We start from the raw sequence: 25,003 nt of genomic DNA on the forward strand, positions 1-25,003 counted from the left end.
TTTTTATAAAAATTATTATTTTGTGCAAAAAAACATGGGATCATTAGTCCAAAATGAGTGATCAGTAAGTAAATTACAATTAGACTATATATAATAATAATTTTAAAGTACCTGGAACCTTCTATATCTTCAAGGGAATCAATTCTTCGTCACTCACCACCAATGTGGCCTGCAACGTTCCCGTACTCGCAATACGAGAAGATCCAGGAAATGATGGTATGTTATCACCAGTAGTCACCTCTGGCGCATCCTCATGTGCATCTCCTGCCATAGTAAATGAATCCACTATGAAATTCCTCCAAGAAAGAACACTTCAAGGGTAATAAACTCATAACGAAAGAGAGAGAAAAAGAGGTATCTACCACCAGTGGGCAGGTCAACATGAGCCGGTGCAACAGATAATGTCTGCATGCTATGTGTTGCCAACATTGCAGTCAGAAATACAGTTGGGTTCAACCTCGGACCCATGTTAGCACCTGAAGAGTAATACATTAAATGTATAAAACATTAAAAAAGCAAGTTCACAGGTCCAAAGGAGTGGTTTTAATATATAGAACATGGTCATCACCTGAACTACTCGCAATACCCTGATCATCACCACTAGGATGATGAGCCCTTATAAATTTATGTAAAAACAACACATACATATTTTAGTTAATGACATAAAAGAGAAAAAAAAACCATTATTGAACTTTTGTTATGATTAAACCTTTCATTACTACTTACTTGCAAGTTTTCCACTATCCACAACAATAGTTGCACCCTCTCTGTTATCTCATCAGTCTGAGGGCTTATGGTTGCCAAATCAACAATCTCTTGGCTAATTTTTCTAATATTTGTTTGTACCAATTGTATAGGGTTTGTGCTAAGTGTGATGTCATCAGCACATAACACTATTGAGAGCCCCACATCCCTATTGAGGTGCTAAGGTACTACAGGTTCCTTTCCCTTATCCTGACCATTTGTCTGTGACAAGAATATAATTAACACTATCAAAATTACTTCAAAACACTCAAGAAAAGATCATAATGTAACAGTTTGCTTCTATCTAATTTGTACAATTACAATGAGGTTTACCTGCTCCATAGAAGTGTCGGGACCTACACCCCTATTTGTGCTATGTGGTGGATCCATGTGGCCCTGTGACAAAGAAAAAATATAAAAACGTTAGTGAAATGAAACCAATAGACCTAGCAAAAAAACTTAATAATACAATTGTTTATTGGATTCATTAATTGGAAGTTGGCTTAAATGGTATATATATAGTACGTACCACCCCCATGATAGTAACTTTGTTTGTATCTATATGATTCAAATTGTAATTGATTAGCATCTCTTCCCCTGTACTTATTGATTTTATCACACATACAAACACACAATTTCCCTCATGTGCCTCAAATATGCAATTGGGTTTCTTATTAGTTGACCCAGGTCATGCACTATTTATAAAACTTGCAATATTCCCTATTGCTTTTGGCCTTCCATCAATGTATACAGCCACTCATTTACTTTGATCATTATCTTTTTGTTGTATATAATTGGCTGACAGTCCATACCTATGCATACTTTGTTTATATCGAACAATCAACATCCAATCATTATAATTGTAACAAGGTCCAACCAACTCCATCAATTCAGCAACTTTGTTGTAACATACCTTTATGTTGTCCATGGAAAATAGGCCCAAACCATGTAATGACGAAGGTGCTATGCAATATATCCTCTCATTAACACAAAAATCAGTGTTTATTGGAGGAAGTTCCTTGGGTACACATTGTTTCAGTAGATGTTTGTACCTCAATGGCACCTCAATGTCGCCTTTGGTCTCATCATCATAAGAACATGACCCCCCTTGAGCAAGAAAAAATTCCATGTGTTTATTGAATTTTCTTCTAATCTTTTGACCTCTAGTTGATCTCCCCATTTGAGATCTACTACATGTCTCACTTTCCTCTTCTATTCCTGCATTTCCCTCACTCTAGGAAGACACATCTAACAAATACCTATTTGGTGATACCTATGCACCATCAAATGAGAGATTTAGTTGGTAATGAGAGAGATACTTTCCAAATGAGGGTAATATTGTTGAAGAAGTCAACCATAAAGTTGATGTTGAGATTAAAATTTGAGTAAGTCCAACTAGGGCCTCAAGTGTTGATAACTGTATTAGATTTGCTGCTAATGTTGAGGTTTGAAAAACTGAGGAAGTTTGTTTTTCTTGTAATTTTAAAAAAATATATTATTTCTATAAGGTGTATTGACTTATACCTGTTGATCCATGAGACTGTGTAGGATCCTCGTCAAAGGGGTTCAGGTTCCTGCACCAACAATTGAACATCATAAGCATTACATTTGTAATTTGATAAATAATAAATACTAGAGTATGATAAGCATCATAAGCATCACATATGTATAATCATATATGTAATTGAGCATCATAAGAATCACATATGTATCATCATAAACATGTAATCCATCACATACATATCATAAATCACCATCCATCACATAGCTAATAAGTAGTCCACATTCCATAAATAAACATAAAGTTCAAAAAATGTCACATGTATCATAAGCATGTAATCCATCACATATGTATTTTAAATCACCATCTATCACATAACTAGAGGTGCATCATGAATTAATTAAGTAATGGCATTAGAATTCAAAACATATGAATTATTTATGTAACCATATAACTCAAATCAATTTCTATCAAGATATCAATATTAAATAGATAATATAATAATCGCATCTCATACATTTCATTCATGTCATTGATCTTCTTCTTCATCCAACTCATCATCATGACCATCATGATCATGATCATGATCATCATCATCATCATCATCATCATCATCATCATCATCATCATCATCATCATCATCATCATCATCGTCATCGTCGTCCTCGTCGTCCTCATCGTCGTTGTCGTCATCATCATCGTCATCATCGTCGTCATCGTCATCATCATCGTCATCGTCATCATCGTCATAGTCATCATCGTCGTCATTGTGTTCGTCATTGTCATCTTCATCACCATCACCATCACCATCACCATCATCATCAGCAGCAGCATCATCATCATCATCAACTTCTTCTTCATGTACATTTCCATCAGGAATATCATCGACTAACTGTTGATCATGATCATCATCTATATCATCTTCTACTTCTTCGGTATCTTCTTCTTCCATCACATTATACATTATCAGCCTTCCTCTTGGATCATGTCTAACAACAAATGACCAACCCAGTTTATGTGGAACCTCTGAGTAAAATACCTGCTCACATTGACTTGGAAGAACATAGGGCTCATCCCCAACTCATTCAAATGACCTTGTATTAACCATTGTAAATCCATTATCATGTTCGATAACAGTTCTATTAGGATCATTTTTATTCAGCCGTAGCCTATAGCATTTGACGATGAACAAAACTAATTTGAAGGAATTAAAGTCACATTCAAGATATCATCCAAAATGCCATAGTATCAATTTTGAGACTCTTGAGGATGTATGTCGTTTCTAGATGAAATATTGGTCACCTCAAAGACTATAGTTATCCTAGAATCACAAGTTTTCTTCGTATCATCCAACTGTTTGATGCAAAATTTATGACCATTACAACACATAGCCTTGTAGTGTTTGACCTGCAATATGTCTAACATATTAAAATTAATGCATCATGAGTTGATAAACATACAGGTGATTAATAAAATTATACGTACCTGTTGATCTCTTAAACCATATGCTAAATCAATTTCCCTTTGTGTAACATTGGAATCTCCATTACGATGAGCTTCTTTAACCAATGAAGTGACAACATCCCATGTTAATGTGTGACTAGAATGTTGACATCATTCAATCAACACTGTCATCCAATCAAGATTGTTTGCAATATACAAATGTAGCGCATCTCACTTCCGACCAACTATACAAATAATTAATAGACCCCTTACAACTGATTTATTTAGAAGATGAAGAATTAATTTACTACAATAACATCTTATAATTACCTCTCACTTTCTTCAATCTACCTTTCCCCATCAAGTGCTCCCCTTCGAATTTATTAATGGGGTTGGGATCCCAAATGCGATCTATGTGGATTTTTGCTGCAAACTTAGGAAGATATTTAGTAATGTACACTATAGTTTGGTATACCATATATCCCTCCACCATAGAACCCTCAGGATGTGCTCTTTGTCGAACCAAAGCCTTCAAAAATTTCAAGTGCCTCTCAACCATCCACATTGACCTAGTGTGTACAGGTCCACACAATTCGATCTCCTCAACTTAGTCTATGAGGTAGTGTTCTTGTGCATTGAAAAAAGTTGAACGTAGACACTTTTACATTTCACACATTAGATGAGGGATTTTTCTCTTCCAATATTTTATATCTTCCTTGTGGATTTCTTTAGTTCACAACCACCTAAAAGAGATTGAAGACACAAAAATATATAAACAAGACTTTACAAAATAATATACAATATATTGCATAACAAGTAAAACAAATGGCAAATATAATATCTATACAACAAATTGAACAAACATCACTACTTACCTCATGTATTTTCCAAGATCATATATGACTTGCTTGATATTATTGTCGAAGTGGTCTAGGAGAGATAGAGGTAGAACGTACTGTAGCAATTATAAAATGATCTTTTCATTGTTTTCTAACATAATACAATGAAAAGTACATGCGTAGTATACAAATATATAGTAAATACACAAGAACACGAATTACCTTAATGAAGGTATGCCAATCATGCGTTTTCATCCCTGGCCCAAATTCACTCTTCTTTGATATGAGATTGTTTATGTTCGCAGCAAATCCTGTGGGAAATCAAATTTTTCGTGTGACTTTTTTTATAGAATTGCTTTGCTGCTCCATTAATAACCAAGGAAGGGCACTTATATTAATCTCATCTCCATTGCTATTTGATTGAATGACATTTTTTAGTGCATGATTGGATTCCACAATGTCACTATAAATTTTGACAATTTTTTCTTAGTCACGCCTTCCATCCAATATTTTCCATAATGTCTCTGTTATATTCTTTCCAATATGCATTGTATCAAACAAATGCACAATTTGTAGCTGCTCGTAGTAAGGTAGCCTACTGAATTGTCTGGTATAAATTTTTAGTCCCTTTGGAAGGTGGTCATCCATGCCTTGACGACCTTCAATATCATCAATTACATCATCAGTAAACAAAACATGATAGAAAAATTCAAATTCCAAACATAAACCATTAGATGGAATGACATTACCTTGATGATTAATTCTATTATATTCCAACTTCCATAAGTGAGGAGTCATTCTTCATGGCTTTGATGTAGTCTCTTCTTTCCCATAGAAAAGATGTTTTTCAATATTCTGGTACTTATGATTTTTGTGAAGGAAGTGCCTATATTCATCAAACACCTGCTTTCCTAAACTTTTTGAATGATGGGATTTCATCTTTGGACCACAAACTGGACATGCAAATTTTCCCTTTGTTTGAAGACCTACAAGATAATGTATAATTCTATTAAATTTGTTAATTTTTATAATTATAATTATCATGCACAACTTAAACACTATAACGTACCACAAAAATGTGTTAACCTTGGGGCATCATGTATTGTCCATAAAAGCATTGCATGTAATTGAAATTGTCTTTGTCCTATTGGTTGAGAGATGTCATACATGGTCACACCATTCCATAACTCGAGCAACACATCGATAAGAGGCTCAATATATACATTCATATCTTTAACTTGGTACTTGCCTAGTGGAATGAACAAAAAGATTACACAATTATTATGACCATTCTACTGCAATATTTATAATTAAATGTAGATGACTATTAAATGACCAACATTATGTGCTCCCTCTTTATTGACATCCATGGAGGAATATTATTATTGATAACAAAAATAGGCCACATAGAGTAAATAGATCTCAACTCTCCAAATGGATTGACACCGTCTACTGCCAATGAAAGCCTAAGATTATGAGGTTCTTCTTTAAAGTGTGGCCACTTTTCCTCTATGTCCATAAATGTTGAACCATCCGTAGGCATTTGAATAATGTCATCTCGACTTCTATTGCCTGCGTGGTAATCCATAGATTGTTCCAAGCTAGTGCACCTGAATAATCGTTGCATACATGGAATAATGGGAATATAACAAAGAACCTTGCGAGGCACCTTTTTTGTTATTTGATCTGTTCGATATCTACTGATATGACATTCAGGGCATTCTGTTCCAAATTCATGTTGTTTATGATATATAATATGATCATTGGGACAAGCATCTATTGTTTGATACTCCATTCCAATATCTTTCATAATGGTAGATAATTCTCGGTATGAGCAAGGTAGAATATTTGATGGTGGTAAGAAAAACTCACCTATCAATCTACAGCAAAAAATTTTTTTTGAGGTGTTAATATAAAGAATATTAATGGTACATGATTCACCATTTATTAACTATAATGACATGTATGACACACCTTAACATACATGAGATTGTTATGTTGGATAAACCATTCATAACCTTCAAGTTCACCAACAACAATACAATAGAGAGAAGAATTTTTTGGGAGCCTTTGTAAAGGGGCTCATATGCCTTCTCAAGAAGAGGTAAATCATGAACATCAAGGTCATCCTGATCATCATGATCAGCTGTGCTAGTACTAAATGTCTCATGGATCAATGTATTTGTACCATCATCTTCAATTGTGTTTTCTGGTGCATGATTGTCATCTTCCATGGGATCATTATCTTTAGCTTCGATATTCACACCTCCATGTTCCTCCACTTTGAAAACCATATTCTTTGGGTTGTGTTGGTCCATATCATGTGCGCTAGGGTGCTCGACCTATATAAAAATGATCAACATAAATAAACCATGATCATGATCTCATGATCAAGTGATTTCTTATGTATATAAATTGTTAAAATGATATAATGAACAACTTACCAGTGGATGATAATCATGTCCCCCTTCAATGTGACCATGCTGCCTACAATGTTTCTTAGCTATTTTGATTAGAAGTCTTCTAGTCTTCAAGCCCTTACAAATTTTGAAGGGACAATAACATTTCCTATCACCTTTTCTTTTCAAGTTAGACCATAATCTAGCAATTGTCTCCTTATTTTGTTCTTCGCTGATATTATCTGACATGGTCTTTCTTCACAGGCAAAAAAATCAAGCTATGGAAACTTCAGTGCAAAAGCTTCACAAAAATTGCAAATCAAACCAAAACCATTTAACTCTTCTTTTTCATCTTAAAACATTGAACTTAATAGAGAACGTATTTAATGTAGTTGATTGTGTGAATTTCTGAGCATTGTGTCTGCAAATTCTTACTAAAAGTTTGCCTATTGCAGACTTTCTAAGAGACATTTTTGAGTATTCTAAGCCTTGGTTCTTGTATTTTCACTGGTGATAAGTTGGAAACTTTATGGCAAACCTGTAGCCAATCAATCTAATTTTGACAAGTTATACACCAAGCAAATAGGCATCTAGAACTAGCATTGTTTGCAGGTCACCCCTACCCTATGCCATGGGTATATGACTACCTAGAACTCCAGTTTAAGAATCAATCCTAGAAATGATCGGTATATGACTACCCAAAACTCTAGTTTAAGCATTAAGTTACATCATTATTGACCTTACTTTGGGATGCTATGTATGAGATTGGAACCTTTTGTAAGGTGTGATCAATGTGCTATCATAAATGAAAAGCCAAAACCATTTTGATGAGATCATGATCCCACTAATACTATTTTGCCTTGTTAATTTTGCACCCACAAAAATGATAGAACTAGATATAATATGCCATCAATGCCCATATACCGACAATGCTCAAGATGAGCCACTTAGAGGTAGAGTTTAACCACTTTCCATATAGGTAGATTATCTCTAACCTCATTTTCCCTATAGGTAACTGATTAGGTTCATTTTAGAGTCTTATTTCCAAATATGTACCTATATGTTAGCTTTTTGCTTTATTATTTGCATGTTTATGCTTAATCTTGTCAATTTTGCATAATTTTACTTAGTTCTTGCATCTTCAATGAAATTATATCTAATCATATCCAATCACATCAAAATGGAACAATTAATCATATTGTTGGTCTCTCCTAGAGGAATTAAATTGAACCAAATTGACCATTCCCCAATATAATGTTTTGAAATAGTGAATGTATAAGTTTGTAGTTTATTTTCCTAGACTAGGACCCCATTTCGTCAACATTTCACTATGAAAGCATAAATATTTTTTCTTGAAGAGAACATCTTACAGATTATGCTTTAATGTATAACACATTTTCATAATCAATCATTTGACTTCACATGGATAAAAGAATTCACATATTCTAAATCATGATCTGATGATGTGAATGACTCATATGCAACTATATGGCATGCAAAGCATTTATTTTAACATACACTTATTCATCCACATTGCAGGGATAAAAATACAAGGCTCACATATTGGTCTAAGAGGATTCCATGGTCTCACAAAGTAACCAAGAACCATATGAAATGATGGTCTTGAATCCACACACAACTAGGGAGGATCCATATGATTATGTATGACTTCCCCCTGTTTGTTTAATGGGATTAGCCTCTAGGACATAGCCATCAATAATCACTAAGAATGTACAAGTGGATCGTAGCTACCCATACAACAAACACTTACCCCTATCCTCAAATTTTCCCAATGTTTGATTCCTTATATACACTCATCCAAGGTTATTTATGTCAATCTTGGTGAGGAATCACATCACAACAAAGAAGGCAACATTTAAAAATAGCAAGAGTTTCACTAAACTACCAAAGATCATAAATATTGAAAGAAAGAAAAAATAGTACCAATAATAAGTCAAATAAATGTGTTCAATTCCAATAGAAAATCAAACATAGCCACAATAACTACACAATAGAGAAAACTCACAATAGTGATTAAACTAATTCAAACAAGATAAAATAAAATTGTTGGCCCATGCAACAAAGATGAGAGATCATCAATAATTGAAGGAAACTTCACAATCCTTAAAGTGCACATTACATAACTATACGACTAGAAATTATGGCTAAATAGAGTGAAGATTCATCATGACTCCAATAATAGTCCCTCATGTGTGCATTTGTGGCATGAACACAAAAACTCCCACATGGAATGGCCATGTACCTAATGGAGAGGACATGCCTAGGCTACATGCCCAAAAAACATGACTATAATAATAGTCCCTCATGCATGCATTTTTGGCCTGCACACTACAAATCCTAACATATCATGGCAATACACCACATAGAGAAGACACACGTAGGGCCACATTGCACATAGCAACGTGCCTCACAAAGAAGACATGCATAGGGCAGATGCCACATAGCAATGTGTCTTATGGAAAAATGTGCATGCATGTCACACCCCAAAGCTATATGTATACATCATGAGGCACATTCATATGTTATCAAACACAACCTATTGTATCTAACATGAGTTCCTCTCTACATGTGTGCAAATCTTCCAACACTAATTGCCACTAAGAAGGAATAATATAAAATGCATCTTCAAATATTTGTGTGTGTGTGTGTGGAATTGTGTCTTTGAACCTAAATCGCTACCATAAACAACATGTAACCATCACCTACACTATATCAAAACATAAGTATGGTCTGATGTCTTATCTACTTGCATAATGTCAAAACACATGCAAACATGAAAATCATCATAGCATGACAAAAATCAATCTCCACATGTTTGAACAAAGATATAAATAAGATAATAGGGTAAGAGGAAACCCATACCAAGAACCACATACCAACTATCAGAAATGCCATCAAGATAAATGTAGGATAGGATACCACTATGAGCCATCCAATGGTCCATTCTATGAGGAGAACTAGGTGATACTATCTTTGAAAGGTGTGGTCAATAGAGATAATCCCTACTAATGCCACAATATGTCATCATAGCTTCTTGAGTTCCTCAACAGTGAGGTTGGTTCTCAATAGGATGCACAAACATGTAAACACACAAGCATGGTTTCATCATAATTGTACAACAATACAAATTCATTTTTCTAGTTAATTACTTAGTGTAAAAATAACTCCATTACATAACATAGGGCAATAATCACCATAAGTTTTCAAATAAACTGCCCAAACATCAATTGGAGTTACCCTTTCTAAGGTACAAACATAATTTATTTATAACTTCAAAATTAAAATAATCACAATACATCCAAAAAAGTTCAATAGTGCATGGAAATAGACAACATGATCCATAATTAAACCCATAAATTACCCTAATTGGATATGCTAATAAAATGGTGTCTCAAATAATAGAGATTATGTTGGACCTATAATAGAGATTTGGACTTTGTTTCATCATACTTGTATCCAAATACACCATCCATATATAGGTACTCAGTATCACAATCTCATGGGTACCCTTTTAGCTGAATTTACCCTATATTTAGGTGAATCTACCCTTGTATCATTCCTTGATCTAGTATGTCATTCCACCAATCAATAATTTTTCCATATTCTTGGGAGAATACACTATCCCTTAGCTGAATATGCCATATTGAATCCTCCTTGTCATCATCCTAAGTTCTCTTTTTGTTAAGTCTTATCCCTTCATCTTTAGGAAAATCCACCTATCCTTATGTGAATCTACTTTCTCTTAGGTGAATCTATTTCACATAAATCATTTATCTTATCCATCTTTCTTATGCAAATGGTGAATTTTTCCTATCCTTAGATGACTACACTCCCATTTAGGTGAATCTATCTAGTTTTAGTCTCCTTCCATTATTTTGTCCAAATTTGTATCCTCTAGTTTACATGAATCTACTTGTTCTCAGGAAAATCAACCCTATCATTCTAAGGAAAATTCACCTTGTCATCATCCTTAATCATCTACATTTCAAGTGTATAGTCCATCCATCCTTGGGAGAATCTAACATATTATTGAGTTCAAATCCTCATGAAATACAGTCATGTTTATCTCAATGCAATGTTTGCCAGCATCCTCCCTGCATGTGCCAAAATAGGAGCTTTTGAACAAGGTATGGACATCCATCAAAACATATTTGAAGGGGGTTTTTTGTCCGAAATTAGTTGCAAATGCTCCAATAACAAAATTCACAAAATGGGGTAGCATACACACGACATGTGAACTATATGACGGAATACCTCAAAGAGATATCATTTCATGGAATTTTAAGATCACAGAGCACAAAATGGATTAATTCGCAAAATAAAACCAGTTGCCCTTGATTGCAAAAAAAAATTAGTTTCCCTTCATTGAAAAACAAAGAGTTCCTTTGATTGCAAAAAAAACCTTACCTTGCTTGTGTAGAGATCGCTTTGATGGGGATGGGGGGGGCAGGGAGGCAAGACGGTCACTGCTTGCTTCGATCGGTTTGCTTTCAAAATGAAAATGCATTGTGTTTTTTTTTTTTAATAAAATGCCTGAGGTCATCGGAATTCTGACGAACATGCGCATTTTTTTAAAAAAAATCAAATTTTCACACAATGCTCCTTGTCCGTCAGAAACCTCCATTGCAATTTGACCCCAAATGTATTAGTGGATATATATGAGGAAAACCTAAGATGGGAAAAAACACGATGAGAAGAGCTGCTGGAGACTACTGCTCCAATCCACCCTCATAGTAAAAATAACAATTACAAAATTTAGGGGACCAACCAAAGGAGCACCAACCCCTAATAGTTTATGGGCAACAACCCCTGCACCGAGCACGAACCTAGTGATATACAATGAATATAATCAAATACAAAAGTAATAGCTTGGTTACAAATGTGTTTTGTAACCACTCATGAATAATCTCTCTATTGGCTTCTCTTCTCCTCAACTTTACCTATAGTATCTTCAGTCTTTACTCAGCCTCCTTTGTGTCGGTTCACACACTGTCTTTGCAATTGGTCATTGCTTCCCTATTCTCTCTATCTCTTCTACTTCTCCCCAGTATCTGCTCACTTGTTGAATCAGTCTCCACCGATTATTCATTTGACACTCTACACTTGACTGTCGGTTACTTAGCTTGCCGGTTCAGGCTTTCTCTATCTTTTTTTGTCAGATCTTCTTTGCAACACACTCACAATCCCTTCACTCTATGCTATCCTCTTACTGGATTGAACACCACTAGTTCACTTCTACACTTTTCTTCTTTTGTAGCTTGCTGGTTGCTTTTGACCTTACTAGTTAATCCTCAACAAAACCCTTTTGCTAGTTGTGTCTTCCTTACACACAATCACTATGATCTTCTTCTATTTTCACTTAACCAGTCTACTCACACACTCATGTCCTCCTTCTCTATCTCTAGCATCATCAAATCTCTCATTCTTTAGTCTACACATTGTAGTATCATAAATTGTACACCTTTGCTAGGGTAGTACAATTTTACACTTAGGTTAGCACTCGCCTTAGTGTGTCCTACATCTTGCATTTCCAATTCCCCTTTAATTATAAACCCTAATTATGTCTTATTTTGATAGTTTAGGCCCGATTTCGCATATCAAAACATCTCAAAATCAGTTGTAACTTTGGGATGCGCTCAAATATCATCATATCTAATGGCCCCAAAAATTTGGTGAAAAGTTGGTCAGACCATGGTGGGAATGCAAATGGTTCGCTAATTTTCACCCAAAATTTTGGGAGCACAATCCTATGATATAATAATTCTTAACCCCAAAATATCAGTGGGAAATTCAAATCCTTGGTCCACCTAAACATGAAATTAAGATCTAGGGTGTCATACTTAAGATCTCTCTTTCTTCATTTGAAAGGGTCTTCTTCTAAGAATCTAAAAACATGTATTTGGAGCATTAGAGCCTTCTATGCAGTGAAAGAGTAGATCTTTCAAGTCTTCAACAAAATTCAACATTCATCCATCAAACATTCATCAAGCATGATTTTATCAATCGGAGGCTTGTGAAGATGTAGAAGAACAATAGGAGATCATTGAATGATGATTGGCTTGTATCTCTCCCTTGGGGTTGGGTATGGTTTCATGTTGTTTTCATGTCTTTACATAAGCTTTATTTTAATTCATATTCATACTTTAGATCAATTTGCATTGTGGATTTAGAGCATTTACTTTGTCAATTATAAGCAATTAGGGTTTACTCTTTAGGGTTGCTCTAGGTTGTTTAGTTTCATTCTTAGAATCTTGCATGCACACAAGGTTCTTGCACACATATTTTATGCACATTATTGGCTACTCATGGAGGTTGAAAGCACCAAAATGGGGGTTTGAATAAGGAAAAACCCTTTATAGCCACCCCAAACCCTCTTTTTTAGCTTCAGGTACAAGTTTGGGTCCAAGCGTTGCTAGAAGTTTCAGGACCAGAAGAGCACGTAGGGACAGCTATGGGTTGCAAATCTTGGCAAAAAACCCAAGGACAAGGGCATGGCACCTTGGTCCTACCCAAGAGAGTGGTGTGGCACATTGGTCCTACCCTCTATCAGCAGAACTTGGTAGAACAACACTTTGCAGGCTCCAGAATCCCTCCTATCAGTTGCAGCTCTAGAAGTGTAGAATCAGGATAGTGGCGTGGCACCCTGGTCTGAGATGTTTCTGCTCAGATTTCAGACATAGGTGCACCTTTTATTTTTCCTTATGATCTGTAATTTGTAGTAGTGTATCATTTTTTCTTTGATCTACCTTCTCAGATTATGGTTTGCTTGCTTTCTTGCTTTCTAGGTTAGATTGCATTTTGCATCATTCCTCTCTCTCATTTATAGGAAAGGAATAGAAAAACTAAGAAGTAATCGATGGTTCTCTCTTTCTCATAATAAGTAGCTAACGTGTGTTACCTCCCTAGGCTCTTTTGTATTTCATGAGTGTGTATGAGAGTGGGATTAGGGTTTCCATACTTAGTCTCACTATTTTCCTTACACACACATATATTGCCAAGTTTCCTCGCCAAAACTTGAGTTCAAAAATTTGCATGATATGATTTGTTCCACCACCTTCTAATCATATCAATTCAACTCTGATCTTGTCTCAGAGATGATAGTTTGCACATCACTGCCATTATCCCACTTTCTAGTGCATGTTTACTAAACTTAGCAAGATACTAGATGTCTCACCCTGACATTTTGGTCAACTCACCATAAATGATATCTCTGGTTTCTCCACCAAATCCGGTCTATAGCAAAGCATCCTTCATTGATCCTTACATCAAGAATCTTGATCTCAATCTCTCATTTTGCTTCGAGCCGCAAACCATTGTCATCAACTCGTGATTTACATAGACGACATTTAATATCGACCAATGCCAACAAACTCACTGACACGACACTTCACTGACCTCTCCATGCTTGTGGCTTCAACTCCACATGGCATATTTTTTGATATTCATCAGTTTAGACCTCTGTGTTGATCCAAGAAGGATCACCAACCAAACACTTAACCAATGCACACCTACCAATCATCTAACCCTACTAGTACACCTCACCTTACCAGTTAACCATCTTTCCATATTGTATCCTGCACAACTGGTGCATCACATTTATTGGTCATCACCTTTCTAACCTAGACTAGATATCCATGGTGAGTCATCATGTACCTTTCTACTTGATTATGAGAACTCCACTTTTCCTCTTGACTCTTTGATGCATATTGGTAACCACCTTGTTTACCGATGAACCTATTTTTGCCTTCAAACCAGTAATGTGCATGACATCTCCATTCCATCCATCTCTAACTACTATTCATGTGCAACAATGCTAGTTTCCATATTCATTTGAAAATCCTCCTTCTTCTTCGGAAATGACTAACCTTTATGGTCCTAGTTTTCACATACTAGCTAGGTGTGGATATAATGGAAATGGATGTGGTGCTCGAGAATAAGGGATTAAGGTTCCCTTGGTAAAAAAATTTCGTGATATGACATTTGGGCTTGGTTATGATCCTTTCAAGCATACTAAATCCTCTAAGAGACCATCTATTAGTGTTAATGTCATTTTTGCTTCTCATTCACTAAAATATCCAAAATATATTGACTATGACCCTTTGTGTGTCTTTTCTTTAGATGTTTTTTCTACTGAAGATTCCTTATTTGGATTCTTGGGAGCTTATGACAACCTTCTTCATTATCACCATAACCACGGTTTTCCCTATTTTCTAAATGCAGAAGCTTACTTTGGGAAATAAAGAAATAACGATGAGATAGTTAAATAATTTCCTCAATTAATAGATGCTCCTCAACAAAGAAATCTCCTAATAAATGACATCATTTATATCAAGATGGATCTTTGTGTTGAAGCTAAGATCATCAAGATAGGGAAATGTCTTGACGAAGAACAACAAAAATAGGATGTCGAGTTGTTACATGAATTCTCTAAGATCTTTCTTTGGATATATTCTGACATGCATGGCTTAGATCCTAAGATTGTCACTCATAACATTGTCCTAATTCTTGATGCTAAACCTATGAAGAAAAAAATACAAAAGATTCACCCTAAAGTGGCATCACTTGTAAAAGATAAAATTAAAAAATTGTTGGATGCTGGATTCATTCATCCTATCGATTATTCCCCATGAATTTCAAACATTGTGGTTGTGGCTAAAGCTGAAAACAACATTAGGATGTGTACAGATTTTTATGATTTAAACAAGGCCTCTTTAAAGCATGACTTTCCTCTCCCGAATATCGATATGATAGTGGATTTGGTAGAAGGTCATGATTTATTATCCTTTATGGATGGTTTCTCAAGATATAATCAAGTCTTCATTAATCCTTAAGATCAGTTAAAAACTTCTTTCTCCACCCCTTCGGGTATGTTTTGTTGGATTGTGATGCCTTTTGGATTGAAAAATGCAGGCGCAACCTATCAGCATGCTATGACTCTCATCTTCTATGACTATATGCATGAACGCTTAGAGGATTACATTGATGACATCTTAGCCAAATACATTCTTTGTACAGAGCATGTTAAGATCCTTCATCAAATCTTTGAGAGAATTTGTAAGTATAACATGCTTTTGAATCCCCAAAAATGTGTTTTTGGTGTGGATAGTGGAAAACTATTAGGATTCATAGTTTCACATCATGGCGTTGAGCTAGATACGAAGAAGATAGATGCTATTGTTAACATGCTACCTGCTAAGAATGTCTCCCAGCTAAAAAGTTTGCAAGGAAAGATCCAAGATATTCATAATTTCATCTCTCAACTTGCGTATCGTACCTTTCCCTTCACACAATTTCTTAAAAAGAATATCACTTTCCAATGGAATGAGGATTTTCATCAAGCATTTGAAAACCTAAGAACTATTTGGACAATCCTCATATTCTTTAACTTGCTGATCCTACTAAGCCTTTTCTTATGTACACCGATGCTTCCACTCAAGCTCTTGTAGCCTTATTGGCACAATGTGATAAGAATGGTAGAGAATGTCGGGTTTATTACATAAGACACACTCTACTCAATTACGAAGTCCGATATTCTATGATAGAAAGATAATTTTTTGCTTTAGTATTTGCAACCCAAAAGTTGAGGCATTATCTCTTGAATGCTGAGATCCATGTTATCATTAAATTTGATCCTCTTAAACATCTTTTCTCCAAAATTGACCTTTTTGGATGCTTAGCCAAGTGGGTTATCATGTTGACCGAGTTTGACCTTAAGTTTGTCTCACAAAGGGTAATAAAGGGTCAAGCATTGATTGACTACTTAGTTGATGCTCCTTCACCCTTCTCCCTACCTAATCCAACGTCTTTTCCTGATGAATACAGTTTTTCCATCGAGGTTGAGGAGACTTGGGAACTATACTTTTATGGCTCTAAGTGTCGTACATAATCGGGGATAGGGGTGGTTTTAATCTCTCCTAAAAATAATCCTATTCCTTTGTCATATTGTCTTAATTTTTTATGTAACAACAATATTCCTAAATATGAAGCTCTTATAGTTGGAATTAAAGAAACCTTGACGTTGAATGTGAAACATCTACATATTTATGGAGATTCCCAACTAATCATGAGATAAGAGATAGGATTTTATCAAGCTAAGAAAGACAAATTATCACAATATAGAGATCTATCTCTATTCCTATTGCAAAAATTCAATGCTTATACCATAGAGCCCGTTCCTCGAAAAGATAATCAACATGCTTATGCGATGGAATGTGTTGTTTCACTTGTGTCTCTAGAAGACCCCTTGGTAGATCTTAAATTCACTATTCATAACCTCCCTACCTTGGTTGTTGCTGATAATCCTAGTGATGTGGCATATTATTCCATTATAGATTTTGATGAATGGTACTTGCATTTCGTGAGATATTTGAGTGATGGTACCTTTCTTGACTTTGCAAATAAGAATACTAGGGCTAGGATTCACAAATTGGTTGCTAGATACTTTATCCTTTATAATGTTCTTTATAGGAGGGGTTATAATAGTCTTCTCCTTCGATTCTTAAACAAGGCTGAAATCCTTATTGCTTTTGAGGAAGAACATTCAGGTTCTTGTGGGGGCATGTTGGGGTTAGATCCTTAGTTCAGAGATTGCTCTGAATGGGATATTATTAGCAAACCATGGAGAAGGATTCCTTTGTCATCAGTGTAAGAAACATAGCAATTTGATCCATGCCCCTATCCAAGAGCTTCGATCTGAGGTATTATCTTGGCTCTTTTCTACATGGGGTTTGGATCTTGTTGGTAAAATATCTCCTCCTTCATCTCAAGGACATACTTTCATCATAATTGCCACTAATTACTTTACGAAGTGGGTGGAATCCATTCCTCTTTGATCCACTACCGCTGAATTAATTTTGTCAATTCATTTTGGAAAACATTATTTATTGATTTGGGATACCTCTCGCCTTAGGTTTAGATAATGGAACGTCACTCAAAAATAAGGATGTGAAGAAGTTTCTCGCTAAATACCATATTCAACATAGATTTTCTACACCTTATTATCCTCAATCAAATGGTGACGCTGAGTCTTCTAATAGGATAATTGAATAAATTCTTTGAAAGATTGTAAACAAGCATGGTAAGGATTGGCATACTCAATTAACCTATGCTCTATGGGCTTATTGCATAAGGGTACGTGTTGATACGAGTTGTAATCCTTATAATCTTTTTTATGGTGTTGATGCCATTATGCCTTTGGAGTTAGAGATTCCTTCTTTGAGAGTCTCTCTTATGGGTATAGTGGATGATGATTCCTATAGAGAGAAAATACTTCAACAACTTGAGATTCTATATGAGCGGTGTATAAATGCCCTTGAGCATATTCAATAATATCATAAAACTTTGCAACGAAGCTACAATGATAAGGTTATTCAATGTTTCTTCTCAGTAGGGGATTTAGTCCTTTACGAGAATCGGCACAATGTGAATGCCTCAACTGAGGAGAAAGGAAAATTCAGTCCTAAATGGCTTGGACCATACATTGTTGTCGAGGTCAATGGATCAGGCGCTTACAGGATAGCATATATGGAAGGTATGTCTCTCAAAGAACCCATAAATGCTATGCACCTTCGTAGATATTATGCCTAGTTCTATTTCTCTCTCTCTCTCTCTCTTTCTAGTATGCTTTATGTTCTCTTTCTATATCTTTTCTTTCTTCAAAATAGGGTAATATATTAGCATGTCTTCATTAAAGTATGTAATATTAAATGATATTATATTGCTTGGTCTACGTTACTTCATTCTTGAAAAGTATGTTTCATTACTTTATTGTTTGTCTTGGATTCTTTTGTGTAAATTGAATAGTTAAATTTCATATATGCTTTCATATTATACAATTTCTTATGTGTTAAGTATAATTATATCATATTGTGTTTAATTAGAATTAATTAAATCACATTAGTTATATAGTTCTCACACTTAATACATTCTTCTTTTACATCATCAAGTAGCTTTTGATTAAATACTTAGTTATTTAATTAAATCACACATGTATCAATTTAATCATGAAGCATTGAGAAATCAATCACATGGAAATTAAAATTAGACATACATGTTCATCACTCAATATGTTACTTCTAATTTAGGCAATGCATATATTGTTTCAACATTAAAATAACATATCAATAAGTATCATCATATATACATCAATACATCAAGATCAACTCCTATCCCTAGGACTAATAGCTGAAGGATAGAAGCTAGATGTCCCCTCCTGATTTTGTCGTGGGCATGGCCCCTTGGGGGTGTATCATGATATGGACCACGAGTGACTCCATGAGAAGCTCCTATGATCCCTCTCCATATTAATCCCATGGTATGTGGTTGCCTTTGTCTGTGATGCTGCCAGGTCACCCTGCGTCTATCATAAACTCTCTTGTAGGACCTCCATCTCTATCCAAATGGGGGAGGAAAGGTCCTCATGTCATCCTGTACTCCTCTAGAATCTGTACAATATCTATAAAGAAGTAAGAAAGTACATAGTCACAATGAGGTTTTCCATTGCATTTTGAATGAGAGAATACCACTCCTAGACGGTAGCTGCAAGGAAGAGAGAAACTTTTTTTATCAGTAACATTATATATCATTAAATCTAAACAAAGTAAGATACATAAGTTAATCAATAACAACACACCTTACCTAGATCTCCCTCTCACTAGAAGGGATCATGGAAAGCGACCGCCTGAGACTGGGACCTGCTAGGCTCTCCACACTCATACTTTCTCTGTACAGTAGGTATGGGCCAATGGGGACTAGGATCAGGATCTCTTATAGGGTCCTTCAACACCTGTAGTGGGAGACTCGGTGGACCCAGAGCTATGGTATCTTCCCCAGAGTGATGAGGAATTGCATCTAACTCATCCTCATCCTCCTCCTCCTCCTCCTCCTCCTCATCCCCATCCTCATCTTCATCCTCATCCTTGTCCTCCTCTTCATCCTCCTCATCATCTCCATCCAAATCTCCCTCTTTTTTGTCAGGATCGTCTTTGTCTTTTCTTGCCTCTTGATATCCTGTGTTGTCAACCTGATCATTTGAGCCCTCCTCGAATGTATCAGATCCCTCTCCATCACCTGACTGTCTCCATTGTCTAGGGTTCCATCCAGGGAAGTCTACTGGGAAAATGGCTCCAGGGTATGTCCTTCCCCACCATGTGATATACCGCTGGTGTGCACCTGAATCATCTCTATAGCCTGTCACTATGTCCTAATCTGACCCATCTGAATCTGTGATGTCAATCTCATCACTGGTAGGCCTAGGAATGGCTCCTATCCTTAGCATCATGTATGAGTATCAAATGTACACAAGTACATTAGTAGGAACACACTGCCCAAACCCAAACTGGTTCCAAACTCGGTCGAAGTAGAAGGAAATGACTATGTGGTTGTACCACCCCTCTAGTAGACAGTTCCTTTGTATGCTAAACATCTTCTTGTGTATCCCTGCCTACATGTACATCCTAAGGTAGCGTCTCCATATGACTCCACCCACTGTCAATCTATCAAAGCTCAACCTCCAATACAGGAGATCTCTGAATCGCCACTCATGGGTAAGAGGATAAGAAAATACCCTAGGCTACTCTAGGACTAGCTCTATGGGGGCTCCAACAACCCTAGTGTAGGTAATATGCTCAAACATCCACACCTGTAGTAGTGTGCATGTCATCTGGTTGCATCCTTATCCGAACACATACTCCCCAAGGTCATGGTAGAGATGTGCAAGCAAGCTCTAACCCCAAGAGTATACCCTCCTATGTCTCTCCATCACTCGGATAGCATAGATGAGTCCTCCATGCATATGTGTGTCATGTCGATTAGGGCACATGACTAGTATGAGGGTCACAATCATGAGTCGCCTCACTAATGGAACCTCGCTAGTATGGTGTAGGAGCCAACTGCCCATGATGCGACCCCTCATCTTGCTACGGATAACTCTCCCCACAACATATACTTGCTCTCTCCTCTAATCCTCCTATGCTCGATCAGATTGATATCTCATGGCCTCTCCTCTAATGGGAAGGTGCATAATATGGTATACATCCTCAAGGGTGACCGTCATCTTCCCCACAGGTAATGAGGACATAGAGGTATCTACATCCCACCTCTCCATCAGTTCCATCACCATCATAGAATGGAATCAAATGGTCAGCATGGTCAGCACATCCCAGAAGCCCACTACAAGTAGAAAACCCCTCTCCCAATCTCATCCTTGGGATCTGCTCCCAAAGGCTCTGAAAGGTGAGATCGATGGTATGCACACGGATGTATGGTAGTGTATGCAAAACACAAAGCAATCTACATTAGTAATCAGTCATCATCATTATCATCTAACCAATGCAATCATTCTATCAATTCTAACATTCATCACCTGATCCTGTGTCATCGTAGGTCACCTCGAATAGGGACCACGGAACCCTAAGTGGACTAGGACACCCTAACCTATTGGGACCATGGCACCTGGGTGGGACCAGGGCATCCTAGAAGGACCAGGGCACCCTCGGAGGACTAGGGCGCCCTTGGCCCCCTAGGTGACTGAACAGGGGGGCCATACTTGGTGATGACATCATCATTCCTAAAAAACTATGAAAGCATGAAAAGTCAAATGTAGTCAATGGAAGGTCAACTCACCTCATCAAGCACAGACTGGCACAGGATCTCCATCCTCGTAGGTCGCTCAGGTCAGTGTCTAGACATGATGGCTTGTATGTGGGCTCCTCTATAGTGAATAGTGCTAAAAAGTTAGAAAGTGACAAATGAAGGTGTCACAGTTACATTTATGTGTTATGCACTTCTTGACTTTATGTTTTTAAGTTAAAATCCTAATTTCTACACTTTTTGTTCATTCTATCATATCTTGAGCTAGGAAGCTCTGATTCTCACACCATCGGTGGTGTTGGAATCATGAGTGTACCCTCTCACTCTGCATTAGTTCCATAACATGCTTGGATGAGTCATCAAACCTTATTCCAAACTTGCTTCATCAAAATCTTTATCACAATTCATTATGGAATACATGATACCCTGCTTAACCTCACTAATAAGCAAGTCAAAACAGGGGGCATATAGCTACCTGCGAATTTCATCACCTCCCTTAGTGATAACTAGGTTATTTTGTGATCTAACATGTGGTTTTTAAGGGTGTGGTTCCTAACTATGTACTATAGATACCATCAGGCCTTTGTCTAACAATTTATGGATATATCCTTTTTCAAATGATGTTTACTTTTCTATATTTTAGCTTGCATATGATCGCTATAGTGGGGGCTAAATTTAGTGTCATAAACTGTACACCCTTGCTATGGTGGTACAATTTCACACTTAGGTTAGCACCCGCCTTAGTGTGTCCTGCATCTTGAATTTCTAATTCCCCTTTAAGCATTCAATTAATTAATTTAATTTAATCTAAGGTCATGTTTCATCACTTTACATATTATAAAGTTGGGCCCTTTACCCTAAGTGTGTCCCTTTTCATTTTATTCCTCCAATGAATCATTTAATCATAAACCCTAATTATGTCTTATTTCAACCATTCAGGGCCAATTTCATATATCAAAACTGTTAGGTCTCGGAGACAACTGAGAGGGGGGGTGAATCAGTTGTCAAATAAATTTAAACCAAAAATAACTTAACCAGCTTAATTCTTAATACTGGTAAACCAATCCAATATGCCGATAGATAGTTTTAACAATTAATTGCAATACTGGTAAGGATTAATCCATGAAACATAAAGACAAAGTCATCCATAGCACATAACACTAATATTTGTACATGGAAACCCTGTAAGGGGAAAAACCATAGTGGGGAACCTTACCCATAATTAGATGATACTACTGTAGATAGTAAGTGTATACAAATGGGGTCTGCACATGTAGAAAGGCCAAGCGCTTAGAGCTCACTGCTCAATCACAAAATAGGAGTCACACTGACTATAGTTGGATGGTTAAATCCAATAAGAATGTACTGCTCAAAATAGCATCTTCATATGTTGGATTCAGTACCGGTGTAGTTCTGATTGTCTTCTTAAAAATCCTCCTTCAATCTTCAAATGATGTCTGCATGTATAGCTCTGCTTATTCTCACATATACCTTCACACAATCCTTTCTCACATTCCACATTTGATCTTACAAATAAGATCTTATATTTATACCATAATCTAAGACCAATTTTAGTAGGTCAGCTCTACAAGATATTACAATAAAATTAATTTACATATCAATTAATACCCGATGCAATAACCGATTCAATATGTCAGCTTAATGTATTTACAACAATAATAAGTCATCTCCATAGCTTGCCATGCTAATCCGGGAATGATAAATCTGCCGGTGTAACCTGGACCTATTTTTCGGTAACAACAAATATGCAAATGCTAATGTACCAATAAACAAAACTCCAAGACAAAGTGTCCACATGATGTCTTTGACATTACCAATTGTTTTCCATATCATTCCAAGTGCCGGTGTACTAGATATCGGTGAATGTGCATGAGTCACTTGCTTGCCGGTGAATGTTGTTGATTCTCCAAAGTGCCAGAGTTGATAAGTGTTTAGTAGGTGTTGACATCAATGACAAAACCATACCAAAATACCAACAATCTCCCCCTTTGGCATTGATGGCAATGCAAGATGGAATAACCATCCAAGTGCCAAAACAGAAATGCCAAATACCAAAAAAGATCATAACCAGAAATCAAAATACAGATACAGAGAGTAATAATCTCTCCCAAACAACAATCTCTCCCCCTAGGAGCAACATGTGTTTTCCTTGTGTTTTTCCATACCAATCTCTCCCCCTTTGACATCAAATGCTGAAGTTATTTCCAAGCCAAGTTCATATACAAAATACCAATCAATTTAGTACACCAACTACTCCCCCTAAGAAGTAGCTTCCCATCAAAGTCAGAATAAAAGATTTCTTTGTTAATTCTGCCAGTTGATGACTATCATCAACTTCCTAAGTCTCTACCAGTGGGGGTCTAACCCCAAGCTGATTTCTAAGATATTCAAAAGTTTCCTTAGGAAGAGGTTTAGTACAGATATTTGCTATCTGCTCTTTTGTATTCGCATAAACCAATTTTATTTCCTTTGCTTCAACATTTTCCTTTAGAAAATTTAGCTTGACAGAAACATGTTTGGTTTTAGAATGTAATACCAGAGTCTTAGATATATCAATTGTTGTAGTGTTATCACAATAGATAGTAATAGGTTCCTTACATTTTACCTTTATGTCTTCCAGCATTTGCTTAAGCCATAGTACCTATATACAGTTAGTTACTACTAAAACATATTCTGATTCTAACGTTGATAAAGATGTACAACTTTGTTTCTTACTCAACCAAGAAATTAGTCTGTTTCCAAGAAAGAATGCTCCACCGGTGGTGCTTTTTCTATCATTCATATCTCTTGCCCAATTTGCATCTGTGTATGCACGTGATTCAAAGTTTTCATCTCTAGGATACCATAATCCAAGATTTATAGTGCCTTGTAAGTATCGAAAAATCCCTTTTACTGTCGATTCATAATTTTCTCTAGGATTACTCTAAAATCTTGAAAAATTACATACTGCATTCATAATATCAAGTCTAGTTTGTGTCAAATACAGTAAACCTCCTATCATAGATTTGTATCTAGTTGGATTAATAGGTGTAGATTCATTCCTTAGTGATAGTTTGTCATTTGTAGTCATAGGTGTGCTTGTCGGTTTAGTGTTCTCCATCCCAAATTTCTTTAGTAACTCTTGTAAGTACTTGGATTGACCCAAGAATATACCTTTATCAATCTATGAAATCTGCAATCCTAAAAAGAATTTTATTTCACCAATCATAGACATTTCAAATTCTTGCTACATTTTAATAGAAAATTCTTTACATAATCCATCTTCTCCTCCAAAGATTATATCATCAACAAATACTTCTATAACCAAGATTTCATTATTAGTCACTTTATAGTATAAATTGTTGTCTGCATTACCTTTAGAAAAACCAATCTTCAAAAGATACTTATCCAATCTTGCATACCAAGCTCTTGGAGCTTGCTTCAATCCATACAAAGCTTTTATTAAC

The sequence above is a fragment of the Cryptomeria japonica genome, chromosome 8, assembly GCF_030272615.1.
Source record: "Cryptomeria japonica chromosome 8, Sugi_1.0, whole genome shotgun sequence".
In the NCBI taxonomy this organism is placed as follows: Eukaryota; Viridiplantae; Streptophyta; class Pinopsida; order Cupressales; family Cupressaceae; genus Cryptomeria; species Cryptomeria japonica.